The 27,874-nt window shown below is 44.7% G+C and overlaps 1 protein-coding gene, 1 long non-coding RNA gene and 1 pseudogene across 6 annotated transcripts in view; 1 reads left to right on the plus strand and 2 right to left on the minus strand.

Annotated features, from left to right (window-relative positions):
- LOC135899974 (irregular chiasm C-roughest protein-like) overlaps positions 1-27,874 on the plus strand; it is an 872,345-nt gene that overhangs the window by 332,608 nt on the left and 511,863 nt on the right. For all 5 annotated transcript variants that reach the window (XM_065429388.2, XM_065429389.2, XM_065429392.2 and 2 more), the window contains one exon: positions 722-764. The gene's annotated coding sequence lies outside the window, so the exon portion shown is untranslated. The remainder of the gene's footprint in view (positions 1-721; positions 765-27,874) is intronic.
- Positions 1-27,874, minus strand: part of LOC135899977 (uncharacterized) — a 322,265-nt gene that overhangs the window by 153,124 nt on the left and 141,267 nt on the right. The window lies entirely within an intron of this gene.
- LOC135900032 (U2 spliceosomal RNA) lies at positions 19,147-19,325 on the minus strand (annotated as a pseudogene).

Consider the following 27,874-nt stretch of genomic DNA (forward strand, 5'->3'; position numbering starts at 1 on the left):
TTCTTAAGAAACGCAGCAGCGCTACTGTGGCTTTGTGCATCGCAGACTCCCCATATTACTGTCTGACGATCTTCCCTAGATGGTCTGTTCGATTTTCTGAAAGTGGTCCCAACGGCAAGCTTTTAATTTCCATATGATGGGCAGTAACGGAATGAGCGCTTTAAAGTTGATTCTGAGCCGTATGAGACACAAATTCACGCAAAGATGGAGGCTTTAATTGATGAGCGTTGGTGGCACAAGGAATGTAAGTGGAAATAAAGTTTCCCGAAAAGAACCTTTCTTCGTCAGGGCAGCGTTTCTGTCCTGACGAGGACACTTCTGTGCGTTCGTACATGCGTTGGTACACAAAATACCTTGCAGGCAACACAGTGACGTTTGCTCAAGTGGAGCAAAACCGGATAGCATTTGTAACTTTATACATGGAAGTCTGCTCATGTTCATGATCTGCCAAAGCTTTCGTGTGTGCGAGCGCAATGCTCCTTGCCACCGTTATTTTTTTTCTCTATTAACGTTTGCGCAGTGTGTAGTTGCCAACCAAAAACCATTAGCTGTCTATGTTTCTCTCTTCCTTTTCACTGCTGCCTGTTTTCTTTTTTAGGCAACGAGAAAGAATTTGGGATGCCATAAGTTTCCAAAACCAATGCTCATGTGTTGCTCTTCACCGCCAAATCTTCCCTGAAGGACATACATTGAATTTCTTTTTGTTGTTTCTCGGCTGCAGGTCCATCCACTGGCATTGAAACTCATTTGAAGCCGCCGTTCATGTAAGTAAATGAGCCTGAATGGCCCTCCTTGTAAGCGCGCAGAGGGAGCCAATATTTGTGCATAATGGGAAAGTTTATCACGACAGGCGTCATACCGAGTGGTGCATCTGTCTGCGACCAATGAGTGGTACCGACAACTGCGTCTTAACATCTTAACATTCTCACATGAATGCAGCCAAGCGCGAAGTTATGGCAGATAAGCGCACAAAACATGACAAATAAAAAAGTTCGAGCTACTGCGCAAGCACGTCGCTTTTTGTAAAAACCGTCGCCGAGAGCTTTCAGAAAAACTTTGATATATATTTTCATAATATTTTCGTAATACTGCGGGCATGTCACTGAGGTCGAAGGGCAAATGGTACTACAAGGTACAATGAGAAGCCAACAAACAAAGACACCAAGGACATCATAAGGGAAATTACTATTTGAAATAAAGAAATGATAAATTAATGGCAATGAAAGTGGATTAAAAGGCAACTTGCCGCAGGTGGGGAACAATGCCAGGTCTTCGCAATACGCGTGCGATGCTCTACCCAACTGAGCTACCGCGGCGCCGTTTCGCCATCCACTTTCTTGGGTATTTACGTACTACTACTCGAATTAACCTTCGGGGTATTATCCAGTGCCACCACTCACAAACCTTGGCGGCGGATGTAAGATATTCTTTCTGCTGCTGGCATCACAGTACGTGGTCTTTCTGGGTGAAGGCAACTGGTCAATAAACCCGCACATGCTACTTGAAACCACCAATGTTGCCGGATTCGAGACCCTCGCTAGGTAAGAGCGAGAAGGAGGTTAGAAGAGGGGTCCGATTTTTATTAATCATATATCGTGAGAAGCCACAAAGTAAAGACACTAAGGACAACATAGGGAAAATTACTTGTACTTACTAATTGAACTAAAAAAATGATACATCAATGGCAATGAAAGTGGCTGAAAAAACAACTTGCCGCAGGTGGGGAACAATCCCACGTCTTCGCATTACGCGTGCTGTCGGACCCCTCGGTTAACCCTCTTCTCGTTATTACAAGGTAGAAGACATTCGAAAGAAAGACACAGAAGAAGCAAGCACTTTGATGGGTTTACCAAGCGTAAAGATCTGCTCCCGTATTCACAAAATGTTCACAAATGCGTTCGTGCCAACCAATAGTGATGTAAGACATATTATTAGAGAAGGCTATCAGCCAATGAAAAACAGCACTTACGAACGAAAGGCTTTGTGAATTCGGTCCCTGAAGTAAAAGCAACAGTACAAAAGTAATAAGGCCCATATGACTATCATACTAAATATAGCATGAACTAGAACGTAAAAGGATGATAATACTAAATCACCCTGACGTTGTGCCGACTTTCTATTTTGCAAAATTGTTCGTTACTCTTTAGGTCGAATATACTCGTCTGCTGTACAGTGTGTTACGTGAACAACTTGCTTTAAACCCCTGCGCTCTAAACAGAGTTACACGAGGGTGAACTCATGGTCTTTCTTAAATTGTTGTGTAGCGTATACGGGCGTTCGAGTGACAGGAAAGCGCCGTCTTATAACACGTGGATGATCTGGCCCGGAAAATCTGGACTGCTTCTTCTCACTTCTCTAGGCCACAGACAATTAACACTAGGAACCGTAATTTCTAACGATCTCATTTCATTTTCCTTTCTACCCTCGTCATTCGATACGCTACATGGTTGCTTCCGGTGCTAATCCCTATGCAGTGACGTCCAAGCCAATCACGAAGACAGAGAAGAATGAAAATTTAAAATTGTCATTGCAAAATGTTGCACCTTTTGCTGACTTCTCTTTTAAAACGACGTTTCTTTTTCTATCTAAAATGGCCTCGGGACAGATATGGCATTACCGCCTTTTCGAAATAGTTATTTGAAGATGAAAACAAAATTTCAGAACGTGCAAGTGAGCACCTAATTAAGCACAACGAGGAATTAAGGTTCAAATGTTTCATTTTGTTGCACATGTTGCACTTACGTGTTTTAAGCTGTCCACTTCTGAACGACGGGCCCAATTAACAAGCACGAAAAGAACATGAATAGAAAAAGCTTTAAATATAAAGAAGATAATGACGCAGAAATTGTAATTTGGTTTTAATAGATCGTTTTCGGAGAGTGGAATGAGTGTTTTGGGACAGATACATACATGGTCATTCAGGTTTGTAAAACAGAATCAGCAATTTTTAAAAGCATACTGATATCGTAGAATTTTAGTCCCATTGTAAATATTGTTGCTAATTTCTTTGCAAATTTTGTTATTTGTATAAGTAAAGGTGATTCCCGCAGGTGCTGCAGTCCACACTCAGCGCAAGTTTTCTTGTAAAATTTGACGATATTTTATTATTACGCCGTCGAAACGACTCTTATATTGTATATTAATGTACATTCATGTCAAGAGCGTGAATTGAGCTTAGGTGATGTCTTTAATTGATGGATTTCGACATTTCAAGTAAATTAAATCATTTCAGGCGATCGCCAATTTTCGACTATGGTCATGCAGCATCTTCTCATTGTTACGAAGTCCTCCTCGAATGAGCCTTGAAATATAATTACGTCCTACGTAAGCGAAGGAACGTAGTTGAGCCGGGATGTGAGCGTTCTTGCTTTACGTTCTATGGGCGAGCTATACAGGGTTCTAGCTGTGTTCTCAGCCCCCAACCGTTGTACTCCTCCAGAAACCATGACTCAGAACGGGCTCTGCTGCTGGCAACATGTCTGGAACATGCAGGAGGAACCACGACAAAATGGCTAGCGGAAGTTATTAGCACGTCGCTAGGGAGTGGAGGGGGGTCATAACTGTAACTGTAACCGCGTTTTACGGCGCGGGCTTGATTGCCACTGCCAAATATTAATAAAGTTCTGATTGGTGTCTTAAAGTAGTCTCAACAATAAATTGCCATATAGGAGGAAAACTTATTGCGACACCTATGATGCCTCCTCGCGCACATATCAGATTAGGCTGAAAGTTTCACTCTGTACGTTTGAACGGTGGCGTAATTGTTGCTGCGTCGGACCCCAAAACAGTTGAACCCTGAGCCGTGTAAGCAGTGCTATTTCTCTCTGCCCGGTACGAAGACAAGACTCGGGAGCACAAGGAAAAGCTGCCATTGGGGAACCTAATGTGCTACCAGATCACGACGTGACCAGATAATAGGTTGTTTTAGAATAAGGGGCCTCAAACATAGGGGTGCCTTAATAATTAGTGTGTCGCCACCATGCATGCGCTGAACCCAAATGGTATCTTCGGGTTTGAGTTTTCTTGCGCCCCTCGCGAAAAATTTCCGAAATTGCGTGATTTCCCTAAACGCCCCAACCCTGCTTTGCGTCGTTTCAACGTCGCCGCGAACATCTCGAAAGTGCGGGAAGGCCTCCTCGTTGAAAATAATAAACTCTGAGGTATACTTTTCATCTTGTAAAATGTTGAGAATTGCATTATTTCGTTTTTTTTTTCGTTTGGCGTTACGTTTTCGTTTTCATGCCGCTTGTAGAAAGGGCGATGCAATCGCATGTCGATAACGCAAGCCGGGAACCCTATTCTAAAGCACCTTCCAGGTGGGGCGGAGCACGAATGCACAGTAAACTCTAGACCCCTATTCTAAATCGCCCTGGTGTGTCGTACTATTACACTAGCATGCGCCATTTGCCACTCTAGATAAGTTACTTGGGCCATGGAGTAAAGCCTCATTACAGTGACCTGCATGCGTTAAAATCTATACTAACCTTCTTTGATGAAAATGAGGTTGTGTTTGTGGTTAATTAATTAGCTTATATTTGTGTTTTATTTACTTATTTATATTGTTTTATTCCATTGACATGTCCATATAAGCAAAAACTGCACAACGTGCTGTTTCATTGCTTTTATTTTATTGTCTTTTAAGTACGTTTGCGGAAAGTGTTTTATTGGCGGGACGTTTTTATGTCACCCCATGCTGTCATCGTTTCATTATTGAACAATTTATTGTTTGTGGAGAAGCTGGCGATACAGTATTTGCCAACATTTCCAATTTTATAAGGATAAATAAATACATAAATAAATAAATAAATAAATAAATAAATAAATAAATAAATAAATAAATAAATAAATAAATAAATAAATAAATAAATAAGTGCACTTGCGTAAAAAATACGTTAGCGACTCGGGTTCGATTACGCCAGAAGCAAACTAACATACAGCTTCCCGTGTTCTGCAGACGAGGACGAGCGAAAACCTAAAGGCAACGGAGCGGGTATCGATTACGCGTTAAAGTAGTCGCCAAACGGCAACCGCCGTTCCCGAGCAATCGCCGCGAAAGACTCCCGGTTGCCACAGCATGACCAGACGCTGTGATCGCCGCAATGTATCTGCCCGGCCGAGTTGCTTCTGATGCTCGTTCCGGCCGCACTCTTGAATCAGCAACCAGTGGAGACCACCCAAAAAGCCAATTGCTTCCAGCGCGATCACCCATTCTATATCACCGTATCTGGCCGCCCTATCTATAGGAGGGCATTTTTCATTCTGTGCCTGCTCATGGAACCCTGCAGCTTCCTTACGCTGTCTATACTGCATGCAACCGAGACCTTTTTTAGCCACCTGCTGAGTCTTTCATGGTTTTCTTTACGCGCCTTGAGAGTTTTGAGCGATGCGTGTGTACTAAGAAAAGACCTACCCCGGGATATCAACTCTATATCGTTTGCTATGCGGTCATACATTTTTCAGTTTCAACTACTGAATTACTACATGACCAGTAGATGACTAAACAAAGGTAAGTCGGTGCCGCTAATGTGATAACCAATGTTTTCGCTATCTCTCTCTCTTTCTTTATAAGAAATCCACGATGGCCGGCACGCGTCGAGCATAGACAAGTCGTGCACACTAAGTGCCTCCTTCCTGCGTTCCTGTTGAGTACAGAGTCCACTGCCTCGATTTGTTTTGCGAAATATAATAAGATTTATTGTTAGCTTGTCTAGCACGAGTGTTTTGAGCGCACCTCTTTCAGAAGAGAAAAGCAGGAGATCTGAAGACTCTCATTAGCTATGCAATGCACTTGCCTTTGCTAGAAGATACCACGGCGGTCACATCAACATTTTCTGCTTCAGCATAATATTTTTCTTTTTCCCATCGTTGTCTTGTGTTCTCTTCTATGTTACTGCATTCACGTACGTTGCCTGCGGCACAGTTTTATTCAGAGATCACCAGAAGTCCACCTGGAGCTTCTATTGCTCAACAAAGTACCTCAAGTATGGTCGATGGGAGTTTTGATTGGTTGCATGCAAACAACGACCGGTAGCGCCGCAATTAGGAGCCTTTATCTTTGGTAAATCTCATAACGCCTACATTGCCTGGGGCGCTAGAACACTATAAATCATCAAAGATACTACATAGATCTTACCTAGCTTAATTAATGCACAGAGTTTGTATATTTTAATGGGGTTTAAATCGAAACTTTTTGAATCTTTTGTACACTTTATATCAGATCGTAATTCTGTCTAGAAGCTCTAACATACACATATCCATGTGTACGTTGCCCGATCGATTACGTGTTAAACGTGCTGCCTCTTTTGTCTTCTCTCTCCGCGACAACGTAAACGTCCACGTAGAAGCGATCTGTCGGATGTTATGTCTGCGAAGTAGCGCACATGTGTATGTATCCGCATTTTTCCCACGCTGACGTGCGTGCAAGCTGCGTGGCAGCTTTTTCACAAAGGCTGGCACCGATACGTTCAAATAAAAGGTTCCGGTGCTCAGTTATTCCAGGCGCTTCCAGCGACTTCGTCGGAGGGCTCACTTCACGCAAGCATTATCCACAGCGTCGCTCGCCCGATCGCTCCCACACGCGTTCCGCGTAGCCCATAGGGCAGCGCCTATTTTTCAGTGCACGCGCGCCGTGCCTACGTGACTTGACTGCACAACCCAGATATCCAGTTCGCTCCGGCAACTCCCCTTATTTAGCACACTCATGATTTGTCTCTTACGTTCAGTGCCCAGAAGAGCCCTGTACATTGTGAAGAGAAAAATTACGCTGTTGTGACTTGCGATGCGCTCAGGAAAGTTCGAGGGGGTCGATAAAAGCCCTTCGTAGTGGTAAAGCTAGCACTCCTGCTAGGTAGTCTTCAGAACTATTGGTACCGTAGTCATTCTTGAAGAGAGCGTGTGCAAGCACATTTCGCTCGTATTATGACTTTGAAAATGTGGACCTGGCTGCCTTGATGACACCCTGCGCAAAAAAAAAAAAAAACTCCAGCATGTACAGTTAGCACTTCGTCATCATTTGCAAGGTGACCGATCCCTCCTATAGTTGTACAAATGTGCAGTGAAGAAATTGCCTTTGCGAATTATTACAAGGTTCTAATGGTATTCAATATGCATCCACTCACTTACTGCACTCTTTGTAGAAAGCATACGAACTACGCTGCCTGCATATTGCCTAGTTGACTACAGGCTGTTTAAGCGAGTTCCTGAGGTATGTCCTGTAAGTTCTAATGCCCAGAGAAACAGAAATAAATCTCTTACTCTCGATCCAGAGTTCTGGGGTGTTAAGAGTGCTACAGGAACTGCACCACGCAGCGGAACGACACACACGAGAAAGGTGCGCAGCAGACTGTGCACTTTTGAGAAAGGTTAGTAGCAAACCGGACGCTTAATCTGGTTATCCTCTCTGACATTCACCTCTTGTATCCCTCTCTTCTATTGCGATAGTGATTATATGGACAATCCAAGCGCATTTTGCCGTCGCCGTTATGTTCTGTATAAAGTTCAAGGGTGATAACGCTGTCACCGTGCGCCGTATGATGTATGTGCGAGTGAAAGCTGGCCAGAGCGGCTTAATCTCGCGTGCGCAAGGGCGGAAAGCGCGAAGGAAGCGCACCGTGTTCCGTCGCGCGCAAGGAATCGGCAGGAGGGGAGGTAGGGGGGGGGGGGGGGGGGGGGGCGTTGTAATTCAACAGAAACTGCGTGGGCGGTCGCGTGGACTTTGAAAGTGGCCTACTCTGGGAACACAGTCGAGGCGGGCCGACGACTCGTAGCTTTGCGTGTGCTGTGTTCTCGCCGCTGAGTTTGCGTTGAAGCGACAGACAGCAAGAAGGTGACTTCGCTCGCTGATGCTGCCGCGCTTCCTCACGCCAGCGTTTTGACAGCGATTGTCATTTGAGTGTGACGCTTTCATGTTTCCCTTTGCGCACTGACACCTTGCTTGTTATTTAGTTAATAAGCGAATGTTTACAAATGAAAACCATATTACAAATAAAAAAAACCATCCTTACTTCCTATGGCATTCTGCTAATTTGCCATCGCAATCGATAATTCACCTTTCAGGCGAAACTGCCACTTTTTTTTTTCGAGAGCCTGTATACTTTAGTGCCAAGCTTCTACTGGAGGAATCCACGAAATATGATCACCGAAAGCTACAACAACAAATTGTAAATACTCGTGCTGTCAAAGACTTTGCTTGCAATGAGAAACAGACAGCACACCACAAAAGCGAGAAAGAGATAGCGTAAACGTTTATTTTCAAATCAACAAGACTTGAGCCCGGCGTCATTTTAGTGGGTCTGGGCACCCGTCGCGGACACGGTTCCGAAACCTTGTCTCGAAGCGGCTTCCTCGGCTCGCTGGACGGCCCAGAGTTGTGCTGTCAGGTTCGAGCTCAGCACTGCAGTCTTCCAGCGCGACCGGAGGTTAGCGGTGGAAGAGACGCAGGGGTCGGCACTGCCCGACTTGTTTGTTAAGTCCCGACACTCCCATAACATGTGATTTAGTGTGGCAACCTCGCCACACGATGTGCATCTGTTTGTCGTGTACATAGAGCGAGAGAGAAATTTTATTAAATGTCCTTGCTGGAGTTAAGGGGTGTGGAGGCCGGGAGGCGAGCCCCACCGGAGCTTCTCTTCCTCAGGCGGCGGCCAGACCTTGAGTCCTGGCGAAGTCTTCGGCCAACCGGACTGCCTAGAGTTGGTTCTCCGGGTATGAGCTGAGCAGCACAGCCTCCCACTGTAGTATCCCACGTAGTGATATTAAATGTATGGTTGGTGCTGTGTTTAATGGTGTGTGTCGCTGCGGGAAATGCCCGGATTATGTCACCCAGGTCGGCGAGAGCCGCCCCGCAAGCTTTACATTGGGGTGTGTAAAGATCTGGGTAGATGTGACGGTACACATCTACCCAGCACATTACATGGATTGCTCTCGAAACAGGTATAAAACCATATAAGAAAAATTGTAGAAAGGAAATATTGATATTGAAAGAAACCACGTGTATACTCCCCCCCCCCCCCCCCATTTTTTTAAAGAAACAATCGTATTTATTCTGTGACTGTATAGCAATACCGTGCGTGATGAGAAAGTTGGTCATTGTTAAAAGCAAGCCCTTTTTCAAATTTTTTGACACGGCATCATAATCTGCCACTATCACTGGTCATCCATATCTTCACTAGCCGCATTTCAGCGTTTACCAGCTTGAAAAGTTTCACTTGCAGCTTTTTTACGCTTCTTACACGCTTTCAGTAGAAAAAAGGCGTGACGTTGCCATCATTTGAAGCGGAAAGTAAAAAAATTGGTCTGTCATTTTCATGACTCGCAAACGACCAAGCGAGACGCTTGCACGGTTGCACGGGCCGTTAGCGTCGGTCCTGACTCTCACCACAGCAGCGGCTCTTTTTGAAAAAGTCTGCATACGTCTAAACGGCCGAGGGTGTTCGTCGATCTTTAACAAAGGATTGTTTAGAGGCTTCAAACGGATAAGGCGGCTGCTTTGTAAGCCGCGGAGCTTTTCTGCACAGGCTAACTCTTCCAGTACTCCACAATATTTTTACTTTCGTTTCTTTCCCAGGGGAATCCCGTGTCGTTCATTTGGACGGCTGCATTGCGTTAATAGCAGGGTAGCCGTCTTGTTCTTTCTTTTCAGGGGTAAGGCCCATTTGGAATGCGCACAAAGGAAACTATTTCCTCGTGCATACACTACAGTCAGAACGACGGGACCGTTGTTTTCAGCCGACTCGGCTTGTTCCGTTCTCCTTTTACTTTTTGCCTATTTGTTGCAACCGACCACCACGCTTACGTATTGCTTTAATCGCTGCCACCATTTGGGATTCCAGCGTGTAAGCTGCCGCAGCGTCCAGAGAGTATGGTACAGTGCGCAGTTACGACTGGCATAGTGAATGAACGCTGACTAATTCTGAAGCTCGAAGTCCGTAAATTATCAAGCGGAAGCTTGGCGCAACATACATCGCAGATTGCTGCTAAAGAAAGCGACCACTTTTGCAACCGACAGCTGTTAGCAACAATTAATTCGCAATCCATTCTCTTACGCTTGTTCCACCATTTGCCTCTGAAATTGAATGTTACGTGCATGGCACTCCACGAAACATCTAAGCCCGTTTCTCACCGACGAAACAAGAGCTAGAGGCTGCTTATAGAAAATGCGAACTTTGCGTACTCATTGTGACAATCAAAATTATTCCTTTAGTTTAAACGTAACATGATGCGTACTTTAGCAGTAATTGAAGAAAGGTATTCCTTGCCTTTCCTGTCAAAATTTTGATTGAATTAGCGTAAGCGTAATGGAGCCAACAAAAGAATATCTGGTTTGTAAGGCGAGTCCAGGTGCCGGAGTACTATACTGAGTTTGCCAACGTTACAGAAGGTTGCAGAGATAGGTAGCAAGGTCAAGACGTCGGCTTGTGAGGGCGAGTGAAACTTGTGACCAAAATTATTTGCGATAACATGAGGCGTCAATGCCAGGTCAATGTTCATGCACTGTTATACACGTTGAATATATTAGCAACACAAATGAAGGCTGAAAATTCTATGTCAAGAATGTGCAGTATAAATATTCGTCTTCAAACGGAAGTCATGCGTCCTGAATGTATTTGTTGTGTTTGTTGTTTGCGGTAGAGTAGCAACTCATTTGGTTATGTTGTGGGCACGCGAAGAATACAGGCACGCGAAAGATACAGCGCGAAAACATTATACCAACCAAAGAAGAATGTATCAAGAAATATATATATATATATATATATATATATATATATATATATATATATATATATATATATATATATATATATATATATATATATTTCTTGATACACTCTTCTTTGGTTGGTGTAATCTCAAAAATTCTAACCTACTTTATTGAAAGGTGTGGTTTGCAGGAATTTTGTGTCGGCGTAATGTAGGCTTATGAATAGCAAGCACGTCTCACTTAGCCACGGTAACAAGCGGACAAATTTTTATTTTTATTTCGCTCACGTATACTTCATCAATTGTATTGTATGAATGACTATACCAATTCTATGCTATATTGGCTCAATGATATTAAAGTCGAAAAATACTGAATTCCCAGACACTGAATCGCCTCCTTTTTTTTTTTTTGGCGCGAGGTGGTCATGAAATAATGGCGCCTTTAATGAGATTATGAGATTAGTGTTCTTCAGGAACTTCATCAAGTTTGCGTTTTTCCGTTGGTCCGTTGGTCCGTGCCTAACCATTATCCCGCCAGTTTGGGTCAATGGGTAGTCCATGGTTTAATGAGTACAGCATCCGGCTGCTGTGCTGAGGGAATGGAGTTAGAAACATATTGTCGGAGCAACCTAGGTCACTGTGCACGTAGCACTGCGTATGTGTCATTCTTCTATGAGAGCAGCATTCCGGGCTAGTTGGTAATCTATTGCTTAAATGATATTGCGCGACATAAAAACGACACGGACGTGTCGTCTTCTTTCACGTCCGTGTCGTTTTTATGTCGCGCAATATCATTTAAACTCTTCTATGAACCTTTTTTATGCCCACTTAGGCAACTGGATATGTGGGGATGTGTAATGCGATAGGCATTAGACGTCATCACATTAATATGCTGTGCCCCAGAAGTAATTTTTGAGGTTATGCTCAGCTGTACTCAGTGTACATTGGCTGGCTACTGGCTACGGTCACAAGCTGGCTACTACGACAAGCGGCAGCACGATCTCGAAGAGGAAGAAGACTCCACCCCGCTGCATACACGACTCATACACGACTCATATATGACTGTGTGTCACTTCATTGCTTCAATGCTAATGGCCTTTACCTAGACAGTCACCGTCGGTTGCGTTCTGCCAGAATTTTACCTTGTAGAAACAAATTTGCAGAAAGAACTTAACTTTTTTCAGCATTTTTGATAAAACAAAAATGGTAGGGCTTTCATATCGGCATCCGTGCGGGTCAAATAGGCCTAGGGAAGGATATATAGTAGTGACCTAAACTGATAATTTGCCAAATACAGCTCTTTATAAAAAGTGCAGTCTTTATTTAAGTTCTTCACTTCAATATATAATTCACCCGACCTCTGACTCACTGAAAGCGATAAAGAAAGGAATCATTCTTTCATCTTCCTGTTTTTATTGGTACGTTGCCCGGAGATCTTCGAATAAGGATATGCTCATTTTGGTATTTTGATTTAAGGCTCGTCATGGAAAAGCTTTATGTTTTGAACAGTTGCCTGACACGTCGGTTGACATATTCATCACTTCGGGAATGCACATACCTGAGGACTGAAATACGAAGGAGCAATCAAAGTCACAAAATTCGTAGCACACGAAAGCTAAACAAAAACGGATGCTGAATATCGACAATAGCTGAACTCGGACAGTTACAGAAACATGCCGCAAGTTTAGCGGGTAAGCATAGAATAAACGGTTACCGCCAAAGTTTCCGATTCTATGTTTGAGTACACCTCCGCAATCTACTGGCCGCGTATCAGGAGCTAATCTTGGGCCTCCTGCATATAGAGCTCCGAAGAAACAGAACAGCAGCCGCACCGGCGTAATGCTAAAGAATGGCAGAAAACAAAATGAGCCTGCGCTGTTATTATGCGCATGGAAAAGGACTCGGCGTGTATGCTAAGGAGATGGCTCGCCATGAACGGGGCTGCTTCATTAGAAGATTCACTCGTGCCTTATTACCGGAACATTGCCCCGGCTGGCATAACGGGCGCAGTATATAGAGTAAGGCATCCGATGTAATGAAGGGACGTTGGTCGACCGTTACCGTGCAAAGTGCTTTCCTTGGCGATTCGGAGGTCACTACAGTGCGTTGTACGCGCTAGGAAATAAAAGCCTCAGCCGCCAGCATCCAGGGCGCTGGAAGAAAGAAATGATTTCACATGTGATGGCTTACATTTACAGCTGCGCGATGAGCTTCAATCCCCAGCAAAGTTTCGGTTGCACTAGAAGAATACTAATGAACTGGCCTGCTTTTGGGCTGTGAAAAAGTGGTACGTGTTACTCGTGGTTAGAGCTCTTATGTTAAGTCGCATATTGGTTTAAACTTCCCTTTTGAAACCTCATTTTAGTGCTAAATATTGACATTTCTGTTCGTATACTTCTTCGTTTTAGCGAATCTGCATCTATCATCTCCTGTAACAACGAACATAGATCGCCTTCAGAGATAGCTCCTAATCCATATAAAGACGTTGCGTCCAAATGCCGCAGCATCAGGAGCTTCGTGAGGTGCGCTTCGTGAGGTACGCTATCGGAGATACCTTTTGCGTCTATGGAGAAATTTTTGTTGCTGTACGAAAGCCACAAAATCGATGACGCTGTCGATTGAAGACCGTCCACCTCGAAAGCCAGGCATAGCATTAGAGTAGGTGTTATAATATTCTACGTACCATTCCGTACGCATCAGCAACATCTTCGACGTGGCCTTGCCGATGAATCTACGTAGAAAGTGCAATCGGTTAGACGTAAGGTCCAGCGGAAGCTTCCCAAGCTTTAGTAGAGGCACCAGGCGGCTACACTTCCATTTTTGAGAACTATAGCATCATGCCAAGATAGATTTAGTTATCCTGCCATTTGACATATAAAATATTCATGTCAGGTTATCCTCGTTTGGGACACATGCAGGTGAAATACCTTGGTTTGTTAATTACGTAGAAATGCCTCAGAATTACAATCATATATCCTGCGTGACTCTTAATGTCATGAATTTCTCTCGGATGGATTTCGTTTCAGCTTTCCTTATTTTTGATATTGATCTGCATTAGCATTACAAACTTTGAGCATTCATTCTGGTTTGTAGCCTGCGTTGCGCTGAAAGACGTGCGAAATTTCTTCTTAAGGTCACATACATAGTAATGAGGTTGGATGAAAATTGCTTCCGACACATGCATACAATTTCCAGTTAACGCTGCCTGCACAATTCGAAAAACAATTCCAGAAAAAGCAGACATAGATGTTGATTCTTCAAGGAGAGGCAGAAAAACACGCAGAACCAACACAAACTTGGATTCTAAATGACGCAAACCTTGTTTGAGTTAGCGAGGAAGCAACAGTGGCAGATGCCACAAGCACAGCCAAATCACCTGTAGCTGTTAGCTGTCAGCGATGTCAAAGACGAAAGTGATGTATAACGCTTAAAGAGGGGAGAAAGTCAATGAGCGGGCTACGCACGACACATATCAAAGTCATATCTAAATACCACACATATCTAAGTCATTTAGGGCTTCGCAACCCTTACGTCACCGCGGCTCGTTTTTCTACCGAGCATCTAAAGACTGGAATGGCCTTCCTCATCAAATCGCTATCACCTGCTCTTCACAATTTATTCAAGATGTAACAGCTTCCTAAGTTGCAGAATTGAATGCAGTATAAAACTTGTTTGTAATGTTGTATCCCCACCCCTTATGTAATACCCCTACTACGGGGTCCTTAAAGAAATGAATAGGGCTTGCCTGTTCAGCAACCACTCTTTCTTCATTTCTCGCATTGCTTGCGATTCGTCTGCAGTTTTCTTTCCTCGGTTATTCGAATCTCCTCCTCTTCGAGGCAGGCATGAAATATGAAGACAAGCGTCCCATTCAGGAGGATTGTCTTCCTGTTAAATAATGTTTATCACTTCAAACAATAATACTTTGCGTTTTAAATGTTGAAATAAGGGATAACGTTTTACCGGAACGCTTCTAAATGTTTAGGTGCTTACACCTCATTTCTTAGATTAAACATTGGAAATGGTTTAGTAATGTGGCACAAGGCTGCGGCACAAGACTGCTGCATAGTATGCAGCAGCCTTGTGGAAAAATTTATCCTTATTGTTCATACCATATTCCTAGAAATAACCGCGGAACACGATGAACCCTGATATATAAGAAAGTTTTCCGCTATAGAAATCCTATTCTCTATTCGTAACGTAATGTGATCTATGCTTAACGTTGTATATGGGTAACGGAACATAAAGAAAACAGCCGCTATATATCTACACTTAAGCTATTTATATTTTACTGTACAGCTTCTCACAGCAAATAATTTCGCAAGCGTCGAAGCATCCGCTCCGCAGCTTCCGTGCCGACACAGGAAAAGTGGCTGCTCGAATAAGCTCCTTCTCGGAGATTTTCTGGGGCCAAACCTAGCAGAGATTTGTCTATCGCAAACGAGCGGCACGCGACGCAGCTGTCTTGGCTAAACTTGTTTCTCCGTCGTCGTCGCGCGGGCCACGGGGAAGCCTTACCTTAACGCGCTCAGAGGCCAGTTCTTCGAGGCAATCTGCGCCCATGCTAGGCGTGCGTGCTCCCACATCTTCGTAGTTAATTCGATGCGGCACGGTTGGCGCTTAGCTTGAGAAGACGCGTGGCTGCGTCGTTTTCGTACGTTACATTAATCGCCGCGTTTCTTGGCGCTCCTACCAAGTTACGTTTTTCGTCCATCGCAAGTCAATCTATCAGGTGAATGCTGCGAAGCCAAGTCCCAGTCGACGTGAAATATTACAGGCTGGGTTTTTTGTTAAAGCCGCGACACCCAAGATTTGCTGGGCGCTGCACGCAACTATCGAAGACTATGACGCTGCTCGGTTCGTTACAGCTGCCTACGGAGACTAATTAGGGCTCAACTTGGGGTGCGTTCGATCTTAAACTTTCCAGTGAAGCGGATCCATCCGCGCGAATGCCCGAGGCTGTATGCGGACCTCACCTAGGGCGCCAGGCGCGTACTCCCTTTGGCCGCGAGTAGACGAGACAGCAGACTGCATTCTATGTGGCCCGCAGGTCGGCTCTGTTGCGGCCCTACTGGGCACGCGAATAAGACATATACGCGAGCTCGAAATGCCCTAGCTTTTCATGCTAATGGTCTTCCATCTCCGAAGAACGATTCGCGTTAATCGGAATCACCCATGCTTGCGTAAGGGCGCGTGCGTTCTTAATACAACTAGGCGAAATTTGGGCGTATATCTCCTTCCTGATCTATTTGCCTTCAGATGGCTGTACGCTCCGCACTAGTTCGAAAATCCTAGAAGGAAAAAGAAAGCAAAAACTCACATACGTACAAAAGGCTCAGATACGTACAAACAGAAGCGCATATATGCGCAATCAGGCCGTCAGAATGGACGGACAATCGAGGCGTCTAATGGCCGAGGTGTCATCCGCCCTCGCTTTCACGTTAATTAAGGTCACAGTTTCCGCCCCGCTTTTCTTATTGCATGCTGACTGCCCCAGATCTTATTGCCAGAGTTCTCGACGTTCTGCAATTTCGTTTCTCCTTCGCGCGTCCTCACATTGTAAGGTAATTGTACGTATGGTGCCGGTCAAAATGGCCAATCTACTCCCGCTGAAGGAAAGTAAACTTGATGAGAGGAGCAGAGAATGCAGCAAATAGAGAGCCACTGTTCTGGGAGGCAGATGAAATAAATAATGAAATGCATATATCTTCACAGGCACAAGAAAAAGGAGATGTACATAGTGCTGGAGAGTGTCCAGATCGCAAATCTCCCCGCCTTTGAAATTTCGGCGAAGAATTCACAAGAAAGGACTTACGTGGATATAGACGACCATCGTGCGTAACAGTGGCTAAAAATGTCCGTCTTCAGTTAGATAAGACGCGCTTATTAAAATTCTCGTAAAGAAATACAACATATCAAAACTTCTTACTTTCTGACTGAAAATTTATTTTACTTATCGATATAGCTCGTTAGAAACACACGCCTACAGCAGTACTTCTCTACCTTGTCGTTATTTTTTTCTTTCACTACAAGATTGTTTTCTTTTGATATAGGACCACACAGCTTATGACTATTCACAGATTTGTTTTTTTTTAATCTCATTAGACGCTATCATGCCACCTATAAGAATGGCAGCCCGAGTACAAACACTGTTTAGGACGCATAGGCGGCTTCTTAATCCACATGGATCCATTTACCGATTCCTAAGTCTCTACCGGTGCTGTCCTTTCATAACAGCGCGTTATGTGCTCTTTTAATTGTTTCTTGCGTTCTTCAGGAGAGGAAAGAGAGATAGAGAGAGAGAAAGGCCTAACAGATTGGCCTGAACAAAAAATCGACCCTCTATTTTTGGTTTCTCTTTTGTTCCCCTCCCTTTACTTTGCTTTGTTTTCCATGCTGAGCATCTCAACTGTTCATTTCAATAGATTCAGGGCAGCGTCTCGGGGTATCAGACGACTGACAGAAGGAGCATGAAGACCGTGCGTTAGCTAAACATTGTGAGCTACAGTTCTCGCAGCAGTTGTTCCGCTTCGATTATTGCGTATTTAACGCAACATTTCATACTCATAAATAGCACCTTATCCTGACGTACCGCATCTTGCCAGATGAAGCTGAAAGCATTTAACGTCTTTCGTCAGTTGATGCTAAAGAAATAGGACGTTTATTTCCTCTCACCCTCGTCGGGTCGTATATTCGGTTATATCTTTAGACGCCGTGAAAGTGGTGCCTCCATACTAAAGCGCACTCAGAGCGTTTTTTTTTTTTAGCACTAACTAGCGCGTACAAAATTTGGCTGTGGTGGTGTGGTAAGCGCGTTCGTTTAGGACTGAAATATTGCCCTCCAGGCATAGGTCACTCCTCTACGTCAGGGAATCCAGGCTACAGTTTAGGACATAGGGGGGCTGTGAATTAAAATAGGATGGGGACCATGAAGCGCCAAGGTTTTGAGGAGAACCTTGAGCTTAATGAGTTGATAAAACAGTCCTGAAAGTCTATTGCACGTTACAGTGGTGTACGTATATCTGCGAAAGACTAGATGGCCTCCAGGGGCGTATCCGTATTATTCTTTAAACCTCATTGTGTATGGTCGTCTAAAAGGTGCACGTCGAACCTAGAAATTGCTTGCAGGAAAACTTGTTTAGGATAGCTCTAAAAACTGGCTAGGTGCAGCAACCAGGGCCCGAATTTTAAAGAAATCTTCGTTTGTAAGCGATGTTTGCTGTTGGTCGGCAACGTTATCTAAAGATATGTAAAGCTTCAGGATTGGTTGAATTTTGCTATGACGGACGATTCTGGTGCACGAGTGTTTCGTGAATACGGGCAATGATATCCTCCCCGTATTCCCACTTTAGTTATGCATATACTTAGCAGCCGATATATTTGTGCATCCACGCGTTCGATGAAATGAATTACTCACAAGGAACGATGCGCAAACACGAAGTGCCTGATGGTCGAGAAGGAAGAGGTCTAAAGACGAAACTTGTCATTTGCGAACTGATCACCAGTGATAAATCCCATGGAATTAGTCGAACAACTGACGTATCGACCTTTCTTAAGATGTTTTAGTTATTGTTTCTCTCTTTTTCTCCCCCCCCCTTAGCCCTTCCCCCAGTATAGGGTATACCAAACTACAAGCTTCTCTTCCGGTTAACCTCGCTGACTTTCCCGTATCATTTCTCTATCTCTCTGTCTGCTGCCCAGTTGCTTGTCAATCAGAAACAAAGGCGATCCCGCGAGCTCGTGAGTTTGGACAGTAACGCAAGAATTGCAGTAAAAAAAAAATAAAGCACAAACACAGAATGCTCGAGGCGAGTACTATTTTTGCTTCGGTGAGAAGTGAGAAAATGGCGGCTGGTCTTATGCACAATAATATCGCTCCGTTGATCGACCATAGCAATAAATGTCAGGGCATCGCAGACAGCACCTTTTAATATATTGCATCGATTTCCCCAAGCGCTTTGACGGGAGAAGTGGCGATCGACCTATGAAAGAGAGCTACCTCACCATTGCCGACAGGCTACGCGCGTTATTTTCATTTCTCTCTAGAGCGAGCTTGTACCGTTATGAGTTCCATAGGTAGTTTCATATAATTACATTATGTTCGCTGTCTTGTGCACACGATTGTAGATGACAGCTCCTTAGAGACTGTTATTCTCATTCTCATTCTGTCTCAGTCTTCAGTTATATGAAGATGCACAGCCATGCCCACATATACATTTCTTCGTTTAATTCTGCCTCATTCGTACATCATTTCCGTACGAATCAAAAATGCAGATGGAAGCACTAAAATTGTCTGATAATTATTCCGACATCAACAGGATCGAATGAAATATTTGTGCAGACGAAGACTAAGTAGTCACAGTGTCCAGAACACAAGAACGGCCAGCGTGTTTTACAGCGAAGTTGTTTATGGTCAGGGGTGCGTGCATTTTTTTTTCTGGTCTGCAAAAACCGTGGGCGGATTTCGCAATACCGAGTGGACCATCGGAGCAGGGGAAGCAGGCTTCAATCACTCTGCCAACTTCACAAATAAGTTTAATAAATTTGGTCCAAATACAACCCGTATCAGATATTAAGCTAATAAGAACACATACTACACTTTGACTCACGTCTGCCACGTCTGCGTTTGCCCCGCCCTCTCTTTGTCGGCGTTCCAAGCGCCTGCGTATGTACATGCTTTTCCTTTATCTCTCTTATGGTGTGGGCACCGTCAGAACGTCACGCGTGCACAGTTTCCTGCGGCTCCTCGGGCGACGGTCCCATCGCCCACGCGAATGTATACAAAAAATGAAGGTAAATGAGTTCGTACCTTCGTTCAAAATTCTGTGTCACTTCTGTGTCGTGTACTAAACAGCTTCGCTGGTCATCCACTTTCACGAAGTTGAATGACTCATAATTTTTTTTATTACATGCGACACGTGCCTATAAATTACACTTATCTTAACAATTAGCACATCTTCCACGTTGCGCTCTGTGCGTAGTGTCGGTGTGCCAGAAGGGGTAGGTAAGGACACGTGCATCCCGCAACAATAACAAACAGAAAAGTGTGTTGGTGGTCAGCTCCCTAATGTGCTATGTGCTGTTTGCCGTATGCCTCTCGAACTTATGTTCTGCGGTACAAACATTTGCAGCACTATGTCACAACAAGCCCAGCCATCAACCATGTTCCAGCGTCCGGAAGTTTGCAGCGATGCCACACGTGTTCTGCTGCGTTTCAGTCTGCGCTGCGCACACTTGCCCAAATGGCGTAGAACAAATCACTCAGCCAGATTGGGCGCCTAACGAAATGAGCCCGGAATTAGCATGGCAGGAGCTAACGCGGCGCATTTGTCTGTCACGTGCCTCTTGACAATGACATCGCGGCGCCAGATCGCACCGCGGAGACAGTACATGTGCAGTACAAAGTAGGTTACGCTCATGAGAATAGCGAGATACGCACTCCGCCAGGCACTATCATCATCCGTGCACAGGGATTCGAGCACACCGGCTGTTTCGAATAAAATGAGCCCTGTAACATTTCCTCCATACGCCGCTGTTATTGTTACATTTTTATGCAGCTACCATAGCTATATGTTTACTTTGCGGGGGCATTCCTCTTGTGTGCCGTCGTGCCTATGGTGCCTAATTGCAGCCACGCTGCGATAACGGTCATCACCATGTCATACTCACAACTATAAAACAAATATGAAATTTTAAACAAGAAAAGTAACATCGGTAGGTGTCGAAACCGCAGCTTTCAGATACGGAGCTCAACGCTGTAATCAAACGTTTATTTCTCATCCCCTATTTTTTGAACAGCGAGTAGCTGTCTTTGCTGTACCCACGCTGACACTGAGTGAAATTCGTGCGACATGGGATATTAAATGAATTTGCTGCAACATGAGAGAGCCACTAAATAGGCCTATGCTCATGTTAATAAAACTAATGGTCTTGAAAAATGCTTCTATATCTGACAGCTGACAATATTACCACCCCAGTGCTGGGTCGAAGGCACTCTCTGACAAACGTCGTCCTGAAAAAAAGACAAGTTATGCAGATCCAACACACATCTTCGAGTACATACGAAGCGAACCTATAATGAAGCGGTTAAATCGACGCTATATATATAACTAACATCGATGCTTAAACTTGTGTTTACTTCCAAGTTATGCAATGTCTAATCTAATGGGATGGTTATGTTTATACACCGCGAAGTCAAAAGTATATCCTAGAAAAGTATGAAGTCCTAGAACAGTATGAAGGATATACGAAGTATCAGTCGGTGTTTCAGAATACAAAGATGACTGCACTTCACTACGAATGGAGCAACGTACGCTGATATCGCGTGATTGCGACTTGCGTACAGACCTTAACACTGGGAAGTAAACTGCAGGCGGCCACATGGGCAAGTTGCGTCTTCACATACTATAGGGAAAACGCAATAAGGATCTGTCCATCTTCTACTGACCCGCATATAGCTAGACACTACTAGCGGAGTGCATTGTTGCATAATTTCTGCGCTACACGGCAAACAGTAGGCGGGGAGCACTATCTTTCGCAAGTCTCTTCGTATGTTGCGATCTTTCAACGAAGGCCCAGGTATGCGCATGGCGCAAGCTGACGTGGCGAAACCGGAGCGGGGACAGGAGCCGTCGAGGAGACAGCTGTTACTGGGAGGCTGTCATTAAGGCCACAGAATGCTGTATCGATTGCTGCGCGCCTCTTGCTGTTCTGCGGTTTACCGCGCCCTATACGGGTCGTTTCTTGCGGCTCCTAGTCCTTATACGAGTGCTCTCGGCTTCATGCTGCTGTCTTCATGGCACACCTACAGCGGCTGAATGGAAATTGTGCTATGCTACCAGGTTGCGATGGGATCTGATGGCGTTCACGGAGGACGTCAAAACGTAAAAAAGCTGAAGCTAGCGCCCCCTACTTCAAGAAGTGTTACATGCATTCGACTGGGGTTAACTTTATGCACAGTAAGATACTGCAAGGGCTAGTAGTTTTTATTTTCATTTTTTTCTCCCCCAATGTATTCCACCTGCCTGTTCTTTCTGTCCTAACGCAAAAAAGTCGCAGGAGTGAGGCAGTGTTGGAGAATATCCATGTTATATCCATATGTCCGTTAAATATCCATGTGTCTCGTAAAGCGGTGGGGTGCAAGTACGCCGCCAAGAGAGAGAGAGAGAGAGTGAGAGAAATCAATAAAGGCAAAATACAGGAAATTTATCCGGATGGCGTTATCCGATTTGCTGCCGTTTACTGGGGAAAAGCAATAGGTAAAAAGATTCACTACAACATTATAGAGTCGACTGCAATACTTATGTGAAATAGAAAAAAAAATGATATGACAGGAGAAATGACACCTGGAGGTGTACACAAAGTGATACTAAGTGTATCTGTTCCACTCCTCTCGTCCTTGTTTTCCGAGAGACATTTACACTGAATCAGGTATTGCCGATTCTCCCTAGCAGCTACGCTAGTTACCTGGCGCATATGGTCACGAGCTTTCAATCAACCTGAATCCGGCTTCTTCGTTTGACTGGCAGGCGGAAACAGAGCTAAGCCTGGGGCTCCGTGTAATAAATCTAAAAATGTGTAAATGTCAACAATTTATAGCACGAAATTTCATACCGTAAAATTTAGAGCCCCTTGCTCAAAGTATAGTTGGTAGTGCTTCCCCTAAAAAAAGTATGCATTTCTGTGCAATCACCTTAGCCTGAATTTATCTTGCAGGTTGAAAAGTATCTAGTAAAACCTATACTAGTATAAGTATCTAGTATCTAGTAAGACAGTGTAATTTTGACCTCTGCTAGAAGCATAATACTTCTGAATTTCAAGCACTTTTAGCAACAGCAAAACGTCGTGTCTGTAAATGTGACGTCGTTTGACTTTTCACACACATGCAGATGTAGAGCAGCAGATCACATGACGAGTTCGAGTGCGTGCGCTATCGCGACAACCTCGGGTATCGTTTGGCAAAGGCAGTTTTGGACGTCATCTGAGCCGCCTGGTCTAACCGACAGTTGTGATGTGTCTAAAACGCGACACTGTTTCCTGCATGACTTGTTTGGTTTTTCTCCCTATATTTAAATATTTATCTTTCTAGAGCCCTGTGTTATGACTACAGTGTGTTTCTGGCCGTCTTTTGGGAACTGACTTCGTTCAAGCATATCGGTTGTCACCAATACCGGAGAATTAACGCGCAAGAAATTAAATCTATTAAATTTCTATATTGTACGTTCCAAAACATTGATCTGATGACGGGGCACGCCGTAGTGGGGACACCGGAATAATTTTGATCATTATGGGATTAATAACGTGCACTTAAATATAAGTACACTAGCATTTTTACTTTTCGCCGTCATCGAAATGCGGCCACCGGGACCGGAATGGAAGCTGCGATCGCCTAAGCTGTTGCATGACCTACCGCGAAGGGTGAATCTGCAACAAAGATGGGTATTGCCCATAGAGATGTTCCAGGCGCAGTAGATTTCCGCACCTCACACTGTGTCATATCTAATGCCTTCGTTATACGACTCCGGTTCGGAATACTGTAGCCACGTGAACTCTGTCACACAAAATACGTAATTATGGCAGACCGTGTGTAGCTATGCCATTGCGTTTTATTTAGTATTCTATGCCTATACTGAGCTTGTTAATCCGACAAGGCAGATTGAGTACATTTACACATATATAGTAACGATTGCGTAGAAAACAGAAATGTTTACATTTCTTTAAGATAAGGCAAGTTTGCAGCGTCGTGTTTATTAATTGTAGGTAATTACAGTTCATATTCACGCAACTGTCAAGAAATCCCACTTCCAAAGGCTCGTCAAAGGCGAGCGAGAAAAATAAAAGGATATTAAAGGCAGGTATGTCAGCCAGACGCAAGTCCGGTTCGCTACTTTACACAAGGGAAGCAGGTTGTGGTGGTTAGAAGATAGAGAAAAAGAAAGGAGAGAAAACAGGGAGGGCGTCGCGTTATCCGGGATTTCCAATGAAATACTTTCGGTGACGTCTGTCGACTTCGAGAACTGCAGTAGTGCACGCGCCGCTTTCTGTTCATTACGAACCATGTGGCCATAGTCCAAGAATGATCCTGAATCCAGGTTATCTAATGTAAAGCGGAATAGAAGCCGCTTGCAGTCATAGCGAGGACAGATGCAGAGGAGATATTTCACAGACTACTTATGCTCGCCACTCTCACACGAAAGTCTGCCGCTAATCCCAGTGATGAATGCAGAAGTATTTGTGAATGCCATGCCCAGCCACAACCGACACAATAATTGCGTCGTAGCTGGAGGGATCTTGTGGTAGCTGGAGCTTCGAAAACTGCTCGTCAATAAGCACGGAGTAATATTATGGCTAATTATTTCATGATCAATTTTAAAGGCTTCGTATGATATCCCTCCATATTTAAGGAATGGTTGCGCTAGAATGAGTAAGAGCTAATTACTTTGATTTCAGTCAGATTAAGAACAAGCCAGGAGTGAAGAAATATAATCTTTGGGAATATAAGCAAGATCCCTTCGTGTGACTGCGTAAGGTTTCCTTTGCATAATCTGACCGGTCGTGCATGACCGCCGCTTGCATGAACTCCGGCGGCAACTGAGTATGCAGTTTGCGTTGAACCGATAGGCAGCACGAAGGTCACTTCGCTCGCTGGTGTTGCCGCCCTTCCTCACGCCAAAGTTTTGACAGCGAGTGTCCGCGGTCATCGAATGTGTTCTGTTCATGTTTGCCTGCGCGAGTGTAACACCATGCTTCTTAATTTAGTCGGTAAGCGAATGTTTGTAAGTGTATACGGCTGATAAATCTACTACCCTTACTTTGTATAGCTGTCTACTAATTTGCTATTGCAATCGGCCATTCGACATTCCGGTGAAACCGCGACTTTCTTTTTATTATGCCAATGGCCATAAACAACAAATATCTTAAAAACATACGCGTGTTTTGTTCTAGTCCATCTGTCCCTACAGCAAAGTACCTACAGCTGGTAATCAGCACTGACGAGTGTACCTAAAGCAGCGCCTTCAGTCTAACCAGGTGTCCTCGGAAACGCAGGACGGCAAGCTAGATCTCTCGAATGATGTGCACTTAACTATACGGTTCCTACGAGAGCTACTCCTGTGACGTACAAACATACAGCCAGTGCGCCAACCCTGAGATCAGAGAGCAGTGCTCGTGCCGCCCTTCGCGCATTCTTCGTTCGAAGCAAGGGGCACAGCACCTCTGTCAGCCTCGCTCGCAGTCTCGAGGCTCCATTCATTTCTTCGCTCTTCGGTGCCGCCTCGCATCGCCGGCCACCACGCCCGCCCCTTATTCTTCGTCGGTCGCTTCTCGTGAAACTAAGCCGGCGAGATGAAAGAGAAGAGCGTTATGGGAGAAAGCACGGGTGAAAGGGGTCGGCAGACTGCACTGTGACGAGAAGGAGAGAGCTGACCGAATATTGGCTTTCCGCAGCGATGCCCCCCGCTCATAGGGGCTGCCATTTATTACGGTCGACGTAATTTCCGGCGATAATAATTTCGGGCTGCCCCCTCCTCCCACGGCCCCCTTCTCGCTTATCATCGCGCTTGGTCCCACGGGAGTGATCCAGCAGGAGTGGCGCGCCGTGCGCCCGCTGCCGCGCACTGAATGCAGGCCACCGCTACTCCAGTTCTCGCGGGTCACGGCTCGCGGATACGCGCCGCACAGAGCGGTGAAGATACGGTGGGCGGGAACAAAATGAGGGGGCGAGGGGATCAAACAGAAAAAGCAATACCGCGTCGCGACGATGCCACACAGGCGCCGCTACTCGGTTACGGGCTTTCTTTTCCCGTGCGGTCGACCTGTCTTTCCCGTCCCGTTCTCTCGTCTCGCGAACACGAGGTGGAGGCGTCCGCTGTTCTTTCTCTCTCCGCCCTCTCTCTTCCACCTCTTCGCTATCCCGTTACTGTCCCTCTCTTGATGGGCCGGTGTAGCGGGCAAAAGACGCACACGCCGCTAGCGCGATCTCCTTGGCCGTGACCCATCCCGTCGAGTGACAGCGCCTCGCCCTGAGGGGTCGCATGTCACGCGCTAATATGTAAAACCATTTCGCTGTTCCCGGCTTAAAGGGGATAGCGCGCGCCGGAGACGTTCCCCTGTGAGAAACGGGCCTCTCGAGGGAACGTACGAGAGCCCTGCGCGGTCTGCCGGCGCTTTTTCGAATGCTAATTGGCTCCCTCGCCCTGTATGGGCCACTAACTTGTCGCTTTCATCTTGCCGGCTGAAGACGAATGGTGGGATGAAGTTGTGCGCTGCGGCGACTCTTCACGCAGGCTGTGTTTCTCGAGGGAAATTTACGCTCTTCCCACAAGCTTTTCTGCTCTGCATTTCTGAATTAAGTTCACTGCGGCGGTCTGTCATCGTTCCAGAGATATAATTGCGGCGATATTCATAAAAATAAACTCTCCGGATGCTCAGTGTTCCTTACTCTGATGGCAGCTCCGGGGGCTAAAGTTGGGTTATTTCTTCAGAACGGGGGCTTCAATTCGAAATATTGATTTTATTTTTGCGTGCTATCTTTTGTCAAATTTAATATAGGTCATGAATTTTGGAATATAAATTTACTCTCCGACAGGGGTCTCTCATCTAGTACTTACGGTAGCTTCGCACTTGCGAGACATAACACTAAATTTTTACACCCATGAAATGTAGTTTACAATTCGCTAGGTATTTCCTGAATTTTTAACGAATTAGCCAGCGCGCAACCACGTGAGTTTCAGCGGGGCTATCTCTAATTATTAAATATAGAGGAATGAGAACAAAGTAATTATTTTTGCTAATTATTTTTGCTATTTTGCTGAAAACAAAGTAATAATTTTTGTTCACCCTAGTTGCGATTCGCAACAAGGGTGAACAAACGAAATTTCCCTGTCGGATAATCCAGAGGCTTGTCAACAAAGATCCGCTCATTGCCTTTCTAATTACCTGAAGCTCCGTCAATCCCAATGGCATGTTTGTAGCTCATAGCGAGCCCAAAATAAATTGCCTTTTGAAACAGATCATAACCCTTACTTGTAGGACGCTCACATGAAATGTCCCTACTCACTTTTCAGCATACGTAGCATGTTTTTTTCTCTCAATAGCATCTAGTCACCGCAAGATTTCGTTGCTTTTGTTTCGTAGCGTGCCTTTGGCCCTGTGGCGTAATCCTAAGGCGCGGCAAAGCGCACTTCTTATTCGCCTAATTTTGGTTTTGCGATGAAATTAAGTTGGGATTGTTCGTGTCAGTGTGCTTTAAATAAGTGCTTTTGATCCGATTTTAAAGGTTATTTTTCATGAGGCCGCAATTAGCTACATAATATTAATTAGGATTGATAGTGTAACATTGATATCCAGAAAGTTAATTAGCGAATCTTAGTGAATAACTTTACTAATGATACCAACCGCGAATTTTCTTTCGTTCATCATTATTTTTCGAGTTTTGTCTTTCAATAAGTATTACTGTGCCTCGAATGCCCTGTTTGTTTAATAATTACGGCTCATGAGGCATTCGTCGCTGAAGCACGCGTTCGATAGATAGCGTGGCAAAGACGCATTTGATTTACGCGTTTTTAATCAGTAGATGTTACTGAAAGGAAATGGCAAAAAGAAATGCTAATTCACGAGTATGCTGGCACATACTCTTTTACATTAACTAAGACAAGTATAGAATTTTCCCATAGTATCTGGAAGCTCGTTAAAAAAAAAAAGAAACTGCCGATGACTTCTGTACTGACCAAATAAGCTCTGTGCTGCTAGTAGCCGCGAGTACAAACCGTCAGTATTTTGTGCCCTGCCTAATTAGCTCAGCAATAGTGGTAGATGACCTAATTTTTCAAGCATTTTTTTTTCTCAGCTTATGCTGCAACTCTTTAAATTGAGATCGCCTCTCGAAACAGAGGAATACGGGGGTGCCGTTCACTGCAGGCGGAACAAGCGTTGCTTGATTTGGCAATGATTTTGGCAACGTGATAACCAATTGTTCTGCCCGAAAGCCACCTTTGGTGCGCTCTTGACCGAGGTAAAACAAATAGGTACCTCTTTCAGCGCATCATCATTTCGAAAGGCACTGCTAAACATGCGAACAAAACAACGTGTTAAGCGAAGCACAAGACGTCGCAAGCTGGCAGCAAACGCGCAATTTTTCCTCGGCAAGCTATTTTTCCCGCATCTGTTTTTCCAGATT

This window comes from Dermacentor albipictus, chromosome 4 (genome assembly GCF_038994185.2).
Source record: "Dermacentor albipictus isolate Rhodes 1998 colony chromosome 4, USDA_Dalb.pri_finalv2, whole genome shotgun sequence".
In the NCBI taxonomy this organism is placed as follows: Eukaryota; Metazoa; Arthropoda; class Arachnida; order Ixodida; family Ixodidae; genus Dermacentor; species Dermacentor albipictus.